This window comes from Saccopteryx bilineata, chromosome 11, assembly GCF_036850765.1.
Source record: "Saccopteryx bilineata isolate mSacBil1 chromosome 11, mSacBil1_pri_phased_curated, whole genome shotgun sequence".
NCBI lineage: Eukaryota > Metazoa > Chordata > Mammalia > Chiroptera > Emballonuridae > Saccopteryx > Saccopteryx bilineata.
The window spans coordinates 48,248,567-48,266,583 of record NC_089500.1 but is presented as its reverse complement, the minus strand read 5'-3'; the positions used below and the strand labels follow the sequence as shown (position 1 = coordinate 48,266,583).

The 18,017-nt window shown below is 45.8% G+C and overlaps 1 protein-coding gene and 1 non-coding gene across 3 annotated transcripts in view; both read right to left on the bottom strand.

Moving 5' to 3' along the window:
* Positions 1-8,927: 8,927 nt before the first annotated feature.
* CLUL1 (clusterin like 1) overlaps positions 8,928-18,017 on the bottom strand; it is a 52,820-nt gene continuing 43,730 nt past the window's right edge. Inside the window, exon 9 of one of the 2 annotated variants that reach the window (XM_066247598.1) lies at positions 8,928-12,032. The gene's annotated coding sequence lies outside the window, so the exon portion shown is untranslated. Of the gene's footprint in view, positions 12,033-17,296; positions 17,754-18,017 lie in introns of those variants that run through there. The other variant, XM_066247599.1, reaches the window with a different exon arrangement.
* LOC136315819 (small nucleolar RNA SNORA31) lies at positions 15,067-15,195 on the bottom strand. The gene has a single exon (XR_010727598.1). It is a non-coding gene; the product is annotated as a small nucleolar RNA SNORA31 (small nucleolar RNA).

The window sequence follows — 18,017 nt, the reverse complement described above, 5'->3', positions numbered from 1 at the left end:
AAGAGCTTGAGTCTCAGCTTCAGGCTGAGAGCCAGCAGCTGCAGAAGCCAAAATGGTCTCCAAAGAAGAAATAGCATCCGTGTCAGTGGAGTGGCTGTGAGTTGGCAGGAGCAGGCGTTTCCAACTCCTCCTCTTCTGAGGAGGAGGTTCAGGCTGAAACTGCCATCTGCAGACTCAGAGCCTGGCTGGTGGTTGAAGAGAAGGTAAAACTCAGCAGCCAAGAGTTGCTCAGGGGCAGGTGCAACCCCCTCCACAGGTAGTGGAGCACTCTGTGGTCTGCCCTACACCCAGGCAGAGCTGATGGAGTAGGGGGCAAAATTCAGGCAGAACCCCACCGAGCCCCTGGCAACCTGGTTGCTGCATTGAGACATAGGGGTGAGTGGCATCATGCTCTCCAGAACAGAGATGGAGAAATTGGCTATCATTACCATGCACTCCTCCCTGAGGCAGCATCTTCAGAGCTGCCATGACAACCCAGGAAACCATACCCTATTAAAATGGGTGATGGCTGCCATTTGGACGGTCTGGAAGAATGCTGGGGACTTGCCAGGGGTAGTGAGTTGGTGGCAGTCCTATAGTGAGCTGTCTCAGGTCCTTCAGAAACTAGGTATGAAGAATGCTGCCTTTAACCCAAGGTCCCAGGGGCCAGATGGGGAAGTGTTTACAGCAGGCATGAGGGACCTAATTCTCTGTAGCACCCAGTCAGCCCTTTTTGGGTCACTAGTGGCTATCTTGAGTCCCTATGTGAGGCAGCCCACCAGCATGGTTACATAAATGGTAGCAGATTTTGGAAAGCTAGAGGCAGCATAGAATCATAAGGCTGGGAGGGCTGCTGCCCATGTTGTCCCCCTCACTAGCAAGAGAAATGGGCATGTCAAGGTTACCCAAACACAGATGTGGGTAGATTTGATTGTGGCTGGGGCAGATAGGGAGAAATTAGATGGAAAGCCTAATAAAGGTTTTTGGAGCTTTGGCAGTAGCTTAAACCAGAACAGAGGTTCCAGCCGCTGAGGCAAACGACCCTAGCAGCTACCAATAAAACTCCTGGTATGCAGACAGCATGGTTACAAGATTGTATGATGGAGACAGCTAAGGGAGAGGAGGATCCCCAAGGCCCGCTGTTCCAGTTTGAATAGGGGAAAGGCCGAGGGACCCGTCTAACAGGGATGGGTGGAGACCAGAGGCCTCATGTGAAACTGGCAATCTGCTGGTCCCCTTCTTATGTACAATAGGTGTTGGCCTTGGTGGGTACAGGTACAGAATGTTCCCTCCTCTATGAGAACCCAGAATGGTTTGCTGGGACCCCAGTGGCCATTGACGGGTATGGGGGCCAAACTGTTCAAGTGAAGCCAATAACTATTCCATTGGAGATAGGAAGACTGCCTCCTAAGCCATATAAGGTGTATGTATCTCCTATTCCTGAATATATTTTGAGGGTAGATGTCTTACAAGGGCTGTGGTTGGAAACCACAGCCAGGGAGTTCCGGCTGAGAGTCTGGGTTGTAAAGGTAGTGTTGCAGGGACACGCAGCGCATTTCCCCTTCAATTACCTGTTCCCCTGTGTGTGACTAGCACAAAGCAGTACCACCTGCCAGGCAGTTATAAAGAAATCACAGGGACAGTCCTCAAACTAGAAAAAGTGAGGATCATCCAGCCATTGCACTGTGCGCAAACCAGACAGAACCAGGTGAATGACAGTAGATTACAGAAACTTAATAAAGTTGTTGTTCCCCCTTTGCACACTGCTATTCCCTCGATAGCTAACCTGATGGATAGACTAAGCCATGAGTTGGGGACATACCACTTTGTGGCAGATTTGGCTAATGCCTTTTTCTCTATTGACATAGCTGCAGAGAGTCAACCAATTTGCCTTCCTTTGGGAAGGGCAGCAATGGACTGTTACAGTATTACCCCAAGGCTATTTGCATAGCCCCACCTTGTGTCATGGGCTGGTGGCTGCTGACCTGGCTAAATGCAAACAGCCAGAGGCAGTTCGCATGTACCATTATATTGATGATGGTTCAGAAAGTGACAATCGTATCCATTTCACTGGTTCTATGGTGAAGCAGTGGGCTCAAGATCTGGGTGGACTAGGTTCCCTATCACCCACAGGTCACTGGTATCATTGAGCAGTATAAAAACTCTTAAAGTGGGGACTACGACAGGAGGGGGGCACCAGTTCCCTTACTGGATGGACTCGCCACTTGTGGACAGTACTCTGGATTTTAAACTAGGGTTTTTTTGTTTGTTTGTTTGTTTGTTTTTTGTATTTTTCTGAAGCTAGAAACGGGGAGAGACAGTCAGACAGACTCCCGCATGCGCCCGACTGGGATCCACCCGGCACGCCCACCAGGGGCGACACTCTGCCCACCAGGGGGTGATGCTCTTCCCCTCCGGGGCGTCGCTCTGCCGCGACCAGAGCCACTCTAGTGCCTGGGGCAGAGGCCAAGGAGCCATCCCCAGCGCCCGGGCCATCTTTGCTCCAATGGAGCTTTGGCTGAGGGAGGGGAAGAGAGAGACAGAGAGGGGGTGGAGAAGCAAATGGGCGCTTCTCCTATGTGCCCTGGCCGGGAATCGAACCCGGGTCCCCAGCACGCCAGGCCGACGCTCTACCGCTGAGCCAACCGGCCAGGGCTAGGTTTTTTTTTGTTTGTTTGTTTTTTAATTTCTTTTTATTTTATTTATTTATTCCATTTTAGAGAGAGAAGAGAGAGGGAAAGGGAAAAGCAGGAAGAATCAACTCCCATATGTGCCTTGACCAGGCAAGCCCAGGGTTTCGAACTGGCGACCTCAGCATTCCAGGTTGACACTTTATCCACTGCACTACCACGGGTCAGGCAGTACTCTGGATTTTAAATGAGAGACATTGACAGAGGGGCCCAGCTCCCATGGAGGCCCTCCTGCATTGGGCAGCTACTCTTAGTCAGTTGCAGATATGCACCAAAGATGCTTTACTCCAGTCGGGCTTTGGACAGCAGGGCAACATGTTCCTGCCTGCCCCAACAGCCTTCCTTAAAGGCCAATGGCTTCAATGGACTTGGCCCTGGTCTGTACAGGCCTCCACATACACTGGTGGCCTTGTTGGCACCATGGGGTAAGGGGTTAGAGGTGGACCTCCAGTTAACTCTCTGGGCAACTGGCATCTGGCCGTCTAAGATAGAAGTGTATTATCCCTTGAGTGCTCAGGGAGACAGCATTATGAAGGGCACCTTTGTAATTTCTTTATGGCCAACAATGAGTTCTTTCATTTTATTATAGAACAAGCAGATCCTGGTGCACAGGCCAATAAGGTATGGTATGCCTGCCCAGGGTGGCCTCTGGTGCCAGCTACTGTGCTGTTTGCAAAACTCTGGCCTGTATCCTGCCAGAAGGGAATGATTTGCCTCTCTTGGTACCTCTGACCACTCTATCATTTTTGCCCATAACTTGTACTTTGTAATTCTGTTGCTGTAGTCTGTACTGTTTGTTTATGCAATGTACCTCACTCCTCACACAGGGAACATCACAGAAGATACCTGTTGTGTGGATTATGAGGGGAGCAACCCTAATGGGGTGGAATGTTGGGAAAACAGCTGTGTTAGGCTTGTTCACTGGTTTACCGGCTGCAAGCACTTTGCTTGACTAGTGCATGAGCACGTGGCAGCACCCCATGTGGATAGTCTATGTAAGGCTGTGGGAGCTTTCCATCAGGGGTGATTCTCCCAGATCACTCTGCTACCACTGCAAGGTGGGGTTTTCCTGATCCTTTGCCCTTCACTGCAAAAAGCAGGTTTTTCTTTGTTTATTCGCTCACCTGTCTTTGTGAGCCTCCAATAAATGGGTAATGGCGCAATGCTTCCTGGCTGTGCAGTTCCTCTACTGTCTGCCCAGATTCGATGTTAATCTGCCTGGCTGCAACTACCAGTATTACAACTATATCTTGCCATTCAATAAAGTCCATTTTGGTTTTTTTTTTTTTGTTTATAATCTCAAGTTTATTTTCTGTGCAAGTGTAATTGGACCTCGAATGCAAGTTTTTGAGTCTCAATGTCATAGAAATGAGCACTGAATTCAGTACAAGATGAAGCAGCGTTTATTGAAAAGAGCTGTTGCACAAGGGAATCAACCAGAAAAGGGAAGCGGAGTTCCCTGAGGGGCTCTTGTGGGTGGCTGTAGGGACTGGGAACGCTGAGGTCAATTGTCTCATGATCATAATCCCACTGCTATTGACCCCAAGGTTGTCACAAGATGTTTTCCATGGTCAGTAGACCACCCAAAGTGCCTATAAAATAATGCTTGTGTAAACATTCAGGTTATTATTTAATTGACAACAATTTTTGCAGAAAATGATGTTGTGGGGCAGCCATGTTAGGCTTGCTCACAGGTTTACCAGCTGCAAGCACTTTGATTAGTGCATGAGCACGTGGCAGAGGCATGTGTGCTTAGCTTATATAAGGCTATGGGTCCTTCCCCTGGGCTGTGGTTCTCCCAGATCACTCTCCCACCACCGTGAGGTGCAGTTTTCCTTGCTCCCTTGCCGTTAACTGTGAATAGCAGATATTCCTTTGTTTATCAGCTCTTTCACTTTTGTTGTTTATGTGCTCGCCTGTCCTTGCTTGCCTCCAATAAATAGGTATGGCCCTACGCTTTCCGGCTCCACACTTCCTCTACCATCTGTCCGAATGCAGTGTGGACCTGCCTGGCCTCAGCCACCAGCATTTCAGATGTTAAGAAAGATGTTATCAGATATTCTTTTCTTTAAGGTAACTACGGTATTTAATTGAAAGCAAGGAGTTGTGTTAGGCAGTTAGACATAAGCAGAGCAGGGACTATAGGCCAGGCACAGAAAGCCCCCAGTGCCTAGCAACAAGCAAAACTGAGAAAACAAGGACCTCCCCCAGGGTAACCTTTTGCTACCCTAGTTTGTTGCTGCTCATGCAGTTTAGACCCTCTAATTTCATATTGCTGGTCATGCGGTTCAGACCCTGCCTGGATCTTTCCTTTCCTAGCATGTTGGTAGTCATGTGGGTGAGAGCCCCTTAGAGGGGGGAATAAACAAGGGGACAAGAGAATAGCCCCTAAGCATTAAGCCCTCAGGACAATGAGGTTCTGACCTGCATCAAGTACATCTAGCCCTCAACTGTGTTTCAGCTTCAGGCTCCAGAAAAGCAGCAAAACCAGACAAGCAATGCCACAGCTGACTTCAGGACCAGCTGCATTGACAAATAACCCGTGCCCTTGTGCCAACCAATCAGTGGAGACCAAGACCCTAATAGGACACACCTGGAGAGCTGATGAATATTCTATTGAGATCCTCCCTTGGGTCCACCCCTAAAATCTCTACCTATTAAAGCCCTTAGGAGAGAGGACCCAGCCCTCTTGGGCTCTCCCCTGTCCAGAGCCTTCCTGAGCCTCCCTTTCCTGTCTTCCTCTTCTTCCCCCTACCCCCAGGCACACTTTCCTTGCCTCACTCTTTCTCCTAAGCTTCAAGGGACACCACAAAACTTGCAACCAGGGGAGCAGTGAGTTAATACCCTTCCCAGTGAGCCAAAGCAGCCCCGCTGGGCTCATTTCTTTCCTATAACATTTCTGGAAAGCCCCACCTAGACTCCCTCTTGTTGCTTCTTTTATCCTAGGCCTTTCCTTGATTCAGTGCCCCCAACACTAATAAATGTCCTCTCAAAATCCCTGGACTTGTGTTGTGAAATCTTTTCTATGAAGTCAAGAACCCACACACCAGCAGCAGGCCCTAGCCAGCCCCCCACTGGGCCAGGTTCCCTTTCCCATAACAGAGTCATAGGCCTGTAAGATGAAGTTCTTTTGGTCAAGATGGAGTCCAGGCCTGACTAGGCGGTGGCGCAGTGGATAGAGTGTCAGACTGGGATGCCAAGGACCCAGGTTCGAGACCCTGAGGTCGCCAGCTTGAGTGCGGGCTCATCTGGTTTGAGCAAAAGCTCACCAGCTTGAACCCAAGGTCCCTGGCTCAAGTGAGGGGTTACTCAGTCTGCTGAAGGCCCGCAGTCAAGGCGCATATGAGAAAGCAATCAATGAACAGCTAAGGTGTCGCAATGCGCAACGAAAAACTAATGATTGATGCTTCTCATCTCTCTGTTCCTGTCTGTCCCTGTCTATCCCTTTCTCTGACTCTCTCTCTCTCTGTTTAAAAAAAAAAAAAAAAAAAAAGATGGAGTCCAGTGAGTGTAACCCCTATACTACTAACTCACAAGTTTCTGGATTTTTTCTGCTAACATGCACTTCTCAAATTCAAGGCTAACATTTTTGTAATGGAAAAACACATTCTGGAAGGAGGCAACTCTCATCTGCAGCTCTAACGAGTGTGGGTGAAAAAGGGACCTCACACTGAACCTGACAAGCTCAGGGAAAGCCTGCATAGTGGCCTTGCAAACTCAGAGGCCTAAAGTAACCACACAGGATGGTCTGAAATTAAAACTTTAACTAAAAAGCAATTCATGGTGGGTAGTCCTGTCTTTAGAAGGTATTTTTCTCTAATAAAGGTCAATGCTTACCTTAATCTAGCCCAGGGGTCCCCAAACTTTTTACACAGGGGGCCAGTTCACTGTCCCTCAGACCGTTGGAGGGCCAGACTATAAAAAAAAATATGAACAAATCCCTATGCACACTGCACATATCTTATTTTAAAGTAAAAAAACAAAATGAGAACAAATACAATATTTAAAATAAAGAACAAGTAAATTTAAATCAACAAACTGACCAGTATTTCAATGGGAACTATGCTCCTTTTACCGACCACCAACGAAAGAGGTGCCCCTTCCAGAAGTGCGGTGGGGGCCGGATAAATGGCCTCAGGGGACCGCATGCGGCCCGCGGCTGTAGTTTGGGGACCCCTGATCTAGCCTGTCATCTTTTGTATCTACAGTAAAGTACCTGATAACATGCAGGTAATCTTTTCCTGCTTCTCTTGGGGCAGGCATCCCACCAGAGCAAGAGCCAACAAACCCCTTCATTGTTATTGTTATCATGTTCCTTGCTAACTGGTAACTATCTTGTTCCTGCCTATGTAAAAGAAGTTACAGTATCTGCATTTTTACTTTTTATCCAATCCTGAAGATTTCCCCACTTGGTTTTCTCCCGCCTCTCAGATCTATCACCAGTCAATCTCATGTAACCCCCTTATGGTTCCCCTTTGATTTTGATGTATTATATAAAGTAAATGGTGAAACCGCCATTTTCCGGAGCACTTTCTCAATCCATTGAGACTTTGCTTCTCAGCAATTGTTGACAATTTGGCTCAGATAAACTCATAAAAATCTTACAGGTTTGAAAATTTCTTATGTCAACACTAGTCTGTTCTGCAAAAACAATGCTGCATGCCTTTATGTGGCACAAAGCCTATGCAACATTAAGTTGAATCCCAAAGACAATTGACTAAATACTGAGTCATTTAGGTTAATTGGAGAGAGAGGAAAAAAACCAAAAACCCTAAGAACAGACTAAGGAAGTGTTTCAGGCAACATGTCACAATCTTCATAGTTGGAAAGCCCATGTGTAGGGCCAGTGACTGCTGCCATCGTGGCCACACACATGCAGGTTCTCATTGAATTCGGACAGACAGTAAAGAAACAGTGGAGCCAAAAAATGGTGGGCCATTCTGTTTAATAAAGACTCGCACCAGCCGATGAGCAAACAGGCAGGGAAAACACTACCCTTCTGTGTGTTTTTTTTTAATTTTTTTCACTTTTTTTAAAAAATTGATTTATTCATTTTTTTAGAGAGGAGAGAGAGAGACAAAGAGAGAAAGCAAGGAGAGAGAGAAGGGGGGGAGGAGCTGGAAGCATCAACTCCCATATGTGCCTTGACCAGGCAAGCCCAGGGTTTCAAACTGGCAACCTCAGCATTCCCAGGTCTACGCTTTATCCACTGCACCACCACAGGTCAGGCCAACACTTCCCTTTTGTAAAGCCAGTAGCCGTGACCACCATCACAGCTGCCTGGCCCGTGCAGGTTCTCATTTGATTTGGATAGACGGCAATGAAACAACGGAGCCAAGAACTGGTGGGTCATTACTTTTTATCCTAGCTCGCACCCGGCGGGCGAGAAAATACACACAGTGAGAAAACACTTCCATTTCAGTGCTCACAAAGCCACTGACTCATCTGAGTATTCCTAGAATCAAAGGTTTCTACCTTACTAGCCTTATTCACCTCTGTTCCCCATCTCCTTCTCTCTGCACAAACTGCCTTCTCCTTCAGCACTCTGCCATCTTGGCTGCCTCTCTTCTGAAATTTCAGGAACTGTGAGAGAGAGCCCCTGGTCTCCCTTATTTTATAGTGTAGAAATTAGTTTTTAAGCCAGTATACAAATAAGGAAGTCTCTAATACAAAGCCACTTATCTGAGGCATAAATGGGATTCCTCATAAGATGCACCACCCCACATCATGCAACAGTCAAGGGTGTGGGAAAAAGTTTAGTGTTGAGAAGATCTTAGTATTAAAAGGGTGGGAAAGGCTTAGTCTTAAAACTAAGCCTTACACCAGTAGTAGTCAACCTGGTCCCTACCGCCCACTAGTGGACGTTCCAGCTTTCATGGTGGGCAGTAGCGGAGCAACCGAAGTATAAATAAAAAGATAGATTTAACTATAGTAAGTTGTTTTATAAAGATTTATTCTGCCAAACTTAGCAAAAATCCGACATAAAGTACTTGGTAAGTAATTATTATTATATGCTTTAACTTGCTATAACTCTGCTTTATAAATTTTATAAAGTAAATTTACTTCCCTATTTTATAAATCACCATTACTGTGGAACCGGTGGGCGGTTAGAAAATTTTACCACTAACAGAGATACAAAAGTGGGCGGTAGGTATAAAAAGGTTGACTACCCCTGCCTTAGGCTATAACAACCCTGCCTGCTTACAGCCTGTCCCCCACACCCAATGCAAACTATAAGCAAGCAAATATATACATCATATTTGCAAACTTATTTGACCCACACCTTTTCATTCAGAGCTCTCAAAGCTCTGATACATTCTCTGGCTTCACAACCAGGAGAATCTTCTCTGATTCCTCTTAGAATCAAAGGCCCCCACAAGCATCAGTAGGGCTCCCAAAGCCCCTCAGCTCTCTGGTTCCCCATCTGCACACCTTCTCTCTCTCTTTGCAAAACTGGCTTCCTCTTCAGCACTCTGCATTCTCTCTGCTTTCTCACTCTGCAAATGTTAAATCCTAGCGAGAAAGACTACAGCAGACCCAAAGTAAATTTTATAAGTTTTACTGCAGACCTGCACAGGGACTGCAGGCAACCCATGCAAGGGAGCACTGCAGCCCCCCCCAAACCTGCGCAGGGACTGCAGGTAACCCACACAGGGGAACACTGCAGCCCCCCAAACCTGCACAGGGACTGCAGGTAACCCACACAGGGGAACACTGCAGCCCCCCAAACCTGCGCAGGGACTGCAGGCAACCCACGCCTCTGAAGAGACTGGAGCACTGCAGCCCCAAGCTTCTAAAATGGCTCCTTTTTATAGGGTGGCTATCTAGGATGAGCAAGCATTATACAGAAGCTGATGTGGCTGTTAGCTATTGGCTAGGGAGGTTGTGCGCAGTTACGCGGGGGTGGGGGGTATTGCTCAGTGGAGAATTTCAAACATAAACTTCTGATAAGGGTCTCTGACTCATCTGAACTCTTTGTTCTCGGCGTCACAGGGGCCCTTGTCGGCACTCCCTGTTCCTTCAGTAGTTACACTCTTGGCAGCCCCAGCATATCAGTACTCCTTGAATCTAACATTCCCCCATCTCTTTTGGACATAAATCAAACCCTTGATTCTTCATCAGTGGGGAGAATGGTATAAGGCTGGGGCTCATGAGAATTTTCTACTTTAGCTGTAGCTATAAGATAATTAGGTCAGGGGTCCTCCCTAGTATGTGCTGGCACGCTGATAGTGTGCCCTTAGTACTACAAGCTTTACGGACTAATTTCTTTCTGCCTTGTATTTTTCTTCTCTGTACTAACTTCTTACAACTTGCACAAACTTACATAACTTACATAAACCTTCTGCAACTTACATAAACCTTCAACTTTTATGAACTTTCTTTATAACTAGCTTTCACAATAACTTACTTTTTCCTTTTCTTTCAAAAGTATTTCTATACCTTATACCTTCTATTATCAAAACTATACAATTCCTTTCTAGTCAAAACTCTTGATTTTTAAAAACCTTAACCTTCAGTGAGGACTAAATCAGTAATAAGTAATCCTCTTTTAAAGATTGCTTTTGGGAGGTGTCCTTTTCCTAAGTAGCCTATTGGACACATGACCAATATTCATAGATTATTCTATAGTGGTAGCTATGAGCACATATATAATTTTCATTTACCTTATAGCTTCTCTCTCAGCCAAGGGACTTACACCCCCTTTCTGTATGACTCATAGCAGTGCATGCATCAAACCTTAAGATGACTTACTTGGCTTTCCTTTACCTTAGTTTCCCTCCCTCCCCAAAGTCTCCATGCGTGGACCAGTTAACTTCTGGTTTGTGGCTGAAGCAGGGCATGCTGTCCTTCTCAGGGTCAGCTTACAAGAGTTGGCAGGGTCAGTCTTCGCTGTCCACAAAGGTGTCTTTGCTGGGACTGCAAGCTTCAGCTGGCTGCGGTGGACCCAGGTGGGTATGCCTTCTACCTTGGCAGTAGTGGGAGTGGTCAGGTTCATGGTGTCTGGACCTGTCTAGGTGGGAGTCAGTCCTTGGGTGGTGTACTGCTAGAAGTGCCTCTTGGACAGTCTTTGAACAGTTTGCTGAGTAACCTATAAATCCTGCAAGTACTTAGGGAAAGGGTGTTACATTTCTACACTTTGCAGTTAGAGTTTAAGTCCTCGTGACCACTGCTTCTAGCTAGAATTAGCAGCAGGACCCAGCCTATAATAGGCATGGGGCATTGAGATAAGAGAAATAAAGGAGATACTAAACATTAAATAAAGTAATAAAATCAGACTGTCAATACCCACAGTAGAGATCTTTGAGGGATAAATAAAACTTAAATATTCAAGCAAGGCATAGTAGATGGCCCTTGTGTTTACAAGAAATGAGATGAGCTTATCTGCTACTTGGAAGAAATACCTTAGGCTCGTGAACGATGTCCTTGGGCCTTTAGTGGCAATTCCCAGCACGCTGGGCAAGGTCAGGTCACAGGTAGCTGGAGCAGGGCTAGAAGAGACTGAACCCTCCCTCCATGGAGCAAAGGGGCAGCTTACCTTCTTATGTCCCTCTTTCCACAGGACAGTTGTGTCAACCGGTGGGGCCGGGAAGCCTGGCAGGCTTCAGTTCAATGACCTTTCTTTCCACTCTAGAACAGGGCCTTGATGACATGCTATGAAGCGCCTTAGGGCGCTGGAGCCAAAAGTTGGTATTTCCCGACTTCTTTTAGGCCTTATTTGCCTTTTCTGTTACTTCCTTGGTTATTATAGACCTTAAAAGCCATGCTCAGAAGATCTCACTGAGGGGCTTGACTAAGAGAGCAAAATTGGGAATACAACAACAGATCCTTGGTACAAAAAGGAAGTCTTTGTACTTGACAGACTATACAATTCTATTATGGCTAAAGCAGTGGGTTTAGAAGGGGCCGTATTCCCTAAATCTTCTCCTCAGGTCTGGCTCCAGATAGGAGGCGGGGATTCCCCGGAGCCAAAGCAGAAGAGGGCAGGGGCTGTAGCAATGTGATGATAACCTCTAGCTTACTGCACTGTTATCTTTTGCCTGACTAAGCAGTGGCTCAGCCCTTGAGCCGGTGCCCAAGGGGGAGGGGCAAGTGCCTGAAACTGTGAGGGGAGCTTGCCACTTCTCCTGCAGCCAGCTGCAGCCTGGCTGCCTTTTCTTTCTCTACCTCTGCTGCTATACTGGGCTGCATACTGACCATGCCACCTGCCTGCAGGTGGGTGCTGGTGATAGTACGCTAGACTCTCTATGTTTTCTATGGGTCTAGCAATCCTTGGTTTGGCCAGTCTGCTCTTAAGTTGGCCATTCTAGTTCACAAAGAGTCCGCAACGTGGCGGAATCAACAGGGGTCCCGTAGTCTCGTGCCCTGCGAGAGAAATCAGAAAAGTTATCAAGCAAGTACTGAAGAGGCGTTAGGGCAGCAGATTTCCCCTGACCTATGGCCCTTGACTCTCGAAGGAATCCTGTGAGGAAACAATGGGCAAAGCAGACAAACAAACCAAATATGCACACAAAACAAACAAAACTTCTAAACCAAAACCAAAGGGAGAAGGCAGCGTCCTGCGTTCCCTGACCTACCTGGTGGGGAGAAATCAGGTGGCGTCCCACCTGCTCCACTACACCCTTTTCTAACCAGAGCTCTGTTTCCAAATATTCAAAGAGGAAGCTTCCTTACAAACAGTCTCGAGACTCCAAATGTTTCGAATCAGCCAAATTCAGTTTTCAAACGGCAACTGCCGGAGGCTGGCCAGCTACCAACGTCTGCTGCAGCCCACTCCGTGAGGAGGGGTCTTACACGGCCTATCTCGCTGGGGCCTCCATCTGTTACATCCTAGCGAGAAAGACTACAGCAGACCCAAAGTAAATTTTATAAGTTTTACTGCAGACCTGCACAGGGACTGCAGGCAACCCATGCAAGGGAGCACTGCAGCCCCCCCAAACCTGCACAGGGACTGCAGGTAACCCACACAGGGGAACACTGCAGCCCCCCAAACCTGCACAGGGACTGCAGGTAACCCACACAGGGGAACACTGCAGCCCCCAAACCTGTGCAGGGACTGCAGGCAACCCACGCCTCCGAAGAGACTGGAGCACTGCAGCCCCAAGTTCAAAATGACTCCTTTTTATAGGGTGGCTATCTAGGATGAGCAACCATCATACAGAAGCTGATGTGGCTGTTAGCTATTGGCTAGGGAGGTCATGCGCAGTTATGGGGGGGGATTGCTCAGTGGAGAATTTCAAACATAAACTTCTGATAAGGGTCTCTGACTCATCTGAACTCTTTGTTCTCAGCGTCACAGGGGCCCTTGTCGGCACTCCCTGTTCCTTCAGTAGTTACACTCTTGGCAGCCCCGAGCATATCAGTACTCCTTGAATCTAACACAAACATGGCTTCTTTCTTCCTCTTCTCCTTCAAAAACTACCTGGACCCACAAACATTAGCAAAACAATAGCCCTTCCCAAGCAGGAAGAAAATTCGCAATTTCATAGACCACATATACATATACCTGGCACTTCTCAGTGCCATTTTGTAACAATAAAAGTGAGTAAACTCAAAAAAATACAAATTTTACAAACTCATTTGCCAATACCATGTTTTGCTGTTTGGTTACTATATGAGTGCTCACAAAGGCCACAGTACACTGAAATACACTGGATTATAGAACAGCAAATATTTTCAATCTATTTAACCTATCACAATACCAGATTGGCCTTTCCTAGGTTGACATAGATTCATTCTACCCCTCCCCTTACACATCCCTCCCACACACACAATAGTTTTTGTTTTTTAAAAAAAACGTGTTTTATTTATTTATTTGGGGGTGGGGGGAGAGGCAAGGAGGGAGGAGCAGGAGGCATCAACTCCCATATGTGCGTTGACCAGGCAAGCCCAGGGTTTTGAACCAGTGACCTCAGCATTCCAGGTCGACGCTTTTATCCACTGCACCACCACAGGTCAGGCCTACAATAGTTTTTTAAAAGTTTTTTTTTTATCTTTTTTGGGAATGGTGGCCCTCCTGTGTTGTGATGTACTGTTTGGATAAGATGGGTGGCAGTGGGCTGTCTCCAGATGTGTGGGCATGTTGATGATCGTTTTGGAAGAGACATGTTTGGTTAGAGAACCTGAACTCAGAAAACAGGCTTTAGAGGGAGAGGAATGAACACTCATGTTGTCTGCACTAGCTGGAGAGTGCCCTGGCTATAGGAAAATAAGTGCTACTCGGAGGCACAGTCCTGGTGAGACAGGAACTGCGGAGCACTTCGCTGGCAGGATTACCCTGCCTGTTATTGCAGGGTTTCAATACGCCTTCAGAAAGCCAACTAAATGCAGGCATTCCCCCAGCTCCACACTTACCAAAGAGTGTCTTCTCACATTTCCAACCATAGGAGGACCCCAGGCTAAAAATATCACAGATAACCCAGTAGCAAGTTACCTTCTGGGTTTAGTTTCCTTCTGTTATTATTATTATTTTTTTTTTCATTTTTCTGAAGCTGGAAACAGGGAGAGACAGTCAGACAGACTCCCGCATGCGCCCCGACTGGGATCCACCTGACATGCCCACCATGGGGCGACGCTCTGCCCACCAGGGGGCGATGCTCTGCCCATCCTGGGCGTCGCCATGTTGCGACCAGAGCCACTCTAGCGCCTGAGGCAGAGGCCACAGAGCCATCCCCAGCGCCCGGGCCATCTTTGCTCCAATGGAGCCTTGGCTGCGGGAGAGGAAGAGAGAGACAGAGAGGAAAGCGTGGCGGAGGGGTGGAGAAGCAAATGGGCGCTTCTCCTGTGTGCCCTGGCCAGGAATCGAACCCGGGTCCTCCGCACGCTAGGCCGATGCTCTACCGCTGAGCCAACCGGCCAGGGCCCTTCTGTTATTTTTTTTTTAATTTTATTTATTCATTTTTAGAGAGGAGAGAGAGAGGGAGACAGAGAGAGAGGAGAGAGAGACAGGGGGGAGGAGCAGGAAGCATCAACTCCCATATGTGCCTTGACCGGGCAAGCCCAGGGTTTTGAACCGGCAACCTCAGCGTTTACAGATTGACGCTTTATCCACTGTGCTACCACAGGTCAGGCCCCTTCTGTTATTTTGAAGTGAGTTTAACTGTGCTGGCAGAATATCCATTGTACCGCAGGTTAATCTCCAGACACAATGATAGGGGAGCCCAAAAGTTAAAAAATTGGGTTCAGCAACAGTAGCTTTTCAGGTGAAATGAATAGGAGCTATGTAAGGGTTAGGAAATAGTTAATCTGCTTGCTATTCTCTCTTAATGGTTCCTTGGCCTTTACTTTGAAAGGTAATGAAAAGTTTACCTTTGTAGGAAAGTCAGGGAAATTTTACACTGGGGAGGGACCTACCAATTAGAGGAGTTTATTTTTATTTATTTATTTTTTTGTCTTCTGCAGATGTAGTCCCCTATTCAATCTGCGCTGCCACGAAAACAGACAGAAAGCGCAGGGATTCTTTCTTTTGCATCCTTGTGCAAACCAAAGCAACAACATCAGATTGTTCAAGGTCTATCAGTGGATGCAGCAATGAGGGGAGTTTAAATCACAAAAGTTGTTTATGAAAGCCCAGCCACATGATCTACTGTGAAAAGTCGAGGCCTGTAAATTAATTAGAAAGTTAGCCCACCGATCTTTAATCTTTACTTTGTATCCTAAGAAACAGGGAATATTTTCACAGATAATTCCCAGAGGCAGATGGTCCCAGAGGCGCCAGGTCCCAGCTGTCCTGAAGAGTTACCAAGGACACCAGATAGGATCGTGCTGATGGGGCCGGTGTTACATAAAAAGAACTTGCAGAGGAGACATTCCTGCAGCCGAACCCCCACCTCTTGCATATTGTTACATGACTCTCTGCACTGACTTTTCCCTTTTTTTCTTTTGCTCCTGAAACCTTATATTATAAAAACTGCCGGCACCAGGAGAGTGTTAAGGCAGTTAATTTTGGACAGGAGTCACCTGTCTTCTCAAGTTGCTGCAATTTGGTGATGCATCTTATACCTACTTGGTCCTCATCTCTTTTTATTGGCATTAAGGTGGCAGGTAACCCTGAATCCAGATTTGTTTTCTGTTTACAAGAGTAGGCTCCACTGCTCATGTGGAGATTCCACTTCTACTGTGGTACTTGGGGGTCTTGGTTTAATGATAATAGAGAATGGTTTCTTTCTTCTTCTTTTTTTAAATTTATTTATTTTTTACAGAGACAGAGAGTGAGTCAGAGAGAGGGACAGACAGGGACAGACAGACAGGAATGGAGAGAGATGAGAAGCATCAATCATTAGTTTTTTTTTCATTGCGTGTTGCAACACCTTAGTTGTTCATTGATTGCTTTCTCATATGTGCCTTGACCCCGGGCCTTCAGCAGACTGAGTAACCCCTTGCTGAAGCCAGCAAACTTGGGCTCAAGCTGGTGGAATTTTGCTCAAACCAGATCAGCCCGCGCTCTGCTGGCGACCTCGGGGTCTCGAACCTGGGTCCTCTGCGTCCCAGTCCGACGCTCTATCCACTGCGCCACCGCCTGGTCAGGCGAGAATGGTTTCTTTCTGGGTAGCTGCTCCATAAATGTAGGATACAGTGAATGATCTTCCCAGGAAGCATATTCATTCATTTATTCATCCAACAAACGTTTATATCAAGTGTCTACCACCTGTCAAAAAAACACAGATAAGCCTGACCAGGAGGTGGCACAGTGGATAGAGCAACGGCCTGGCATGCTGAGGACCCAGGCTCGAAACCCCAAGGTTGCCAGTTTGAGCATGGGCTCACCAGCTTGAGTATGGGACCATAGACATGACCCCCATGGTCACTGGCTTGAAGCCCAAGGTCACTGGCTTGAGCAAGTGGTTACTCGCTTGGCTAGAGCCCTCTAATCAAGGCACCAAGGAGAAAGCAACCAGTGAACAACTAAGGTGCTGCAACTATGAGTTGGTACTTCTAATCTCTCTCCCTTCTTTTCTGTTTGTCCCCCCCTCTCCCTCCCTTTCTCTAAAATAATAAAATAAATAAAATTTGAATAAAAAAGGAAATTCTGACATATGTGAACATATAAATAAACCTTGAGAACATTATGCTAAGTGAAATAAGCCAGTCACAAAAAGGCAAATACTGTATGATTTCATTTATATGAGTTACCTAGAGTAGTCAAATTCACTGAGACAGAAAGTAGAATGATGGTTGCAGAAGGCTGGGAAAAGAGAAGAATGGGGAGTATTGTTTAATGAATACAGAGTTTCAGTTTGAGAAGATGAAAAAGTTGGGGAGATGTATGGTGGTGATGGCTGTGAATATACTTAATGTCATTGACCTGTATACTAAAAATAGTTAAAATAGTAAATTTTGTTATGTATGTTTTACCACACCAAAAAAACAAAACAAAACAAAAAATCCTACAGGAAGCTATAGGTCTTTACCAAACAAAAGCATGAATTACAGATTTTTTTTTCCAAAAAGTCAATTATTATACATTAAATTCAAAAGCAAAGTGGAAGAAGAATTTTTTGTTAATTAGAAAGTAGGATATATCAGAATATTTATATATAAATATATATAAAGAATGTATCATAGAATACAATAATATGTACATTTGATTTTTTGAAAAGAAATTTTTATTGTAATGATTTGAACTGCCATTCAACATAAGAAAATTAACAGTACTTCATAACATATAATTGACATACATTCCTGCAACTACATTTGTTGTATTATCTTATTTATTTCAGGATTTGCAGGTCTCAGCTGAACAGGTAATCCTACTTACAGGGTATAGAATGCATCAGCTCTTCTTACCTTTTTTTAAAAAAAGCAGTAGTCAAAATATTAATAAATTACTTATAAACTGAGCATATTTTTTGTTGAAATAAAAGGCAAAATGAATAATATAATAAATATTGTTAGCTTTTGAAAAAATTACCTGGCCTGTGGTGGCGCAGTGGATAAAGCATCGACCTGGAAATGCTGAGGTCGCTGGTTCGAAGCCCTGGGCTTGCCTCGTCAGGGCACATATGGGAGTTGATGCTTCCAGCTCCTCCCCCCTGTCTCTCTCTCCTCTCTCTCCTCTCTCTCTCTCTCTGTCTCTCTCTCTCCTCTCTAAAAAATAAATAAATAAAATAAAATAAAAAATTAAAAAGATTTGTTTAAAAAAAAAAAAGAAAAAATTAACACAGCAAAATAATAGAAAACCCATATATATGGATATTTTGAACAGCACTATTTGAAGGGATTTTCACAGTTCTCCTGGTTTGATAAACTTCTATGATGGACCCTGCCTCTGGTGTAAAACGAAACTGTCTATTCTATACTCTACATATACACAGTGTTTGTTCATTAAACTTCCTTTTTTTTTTTTTTTTC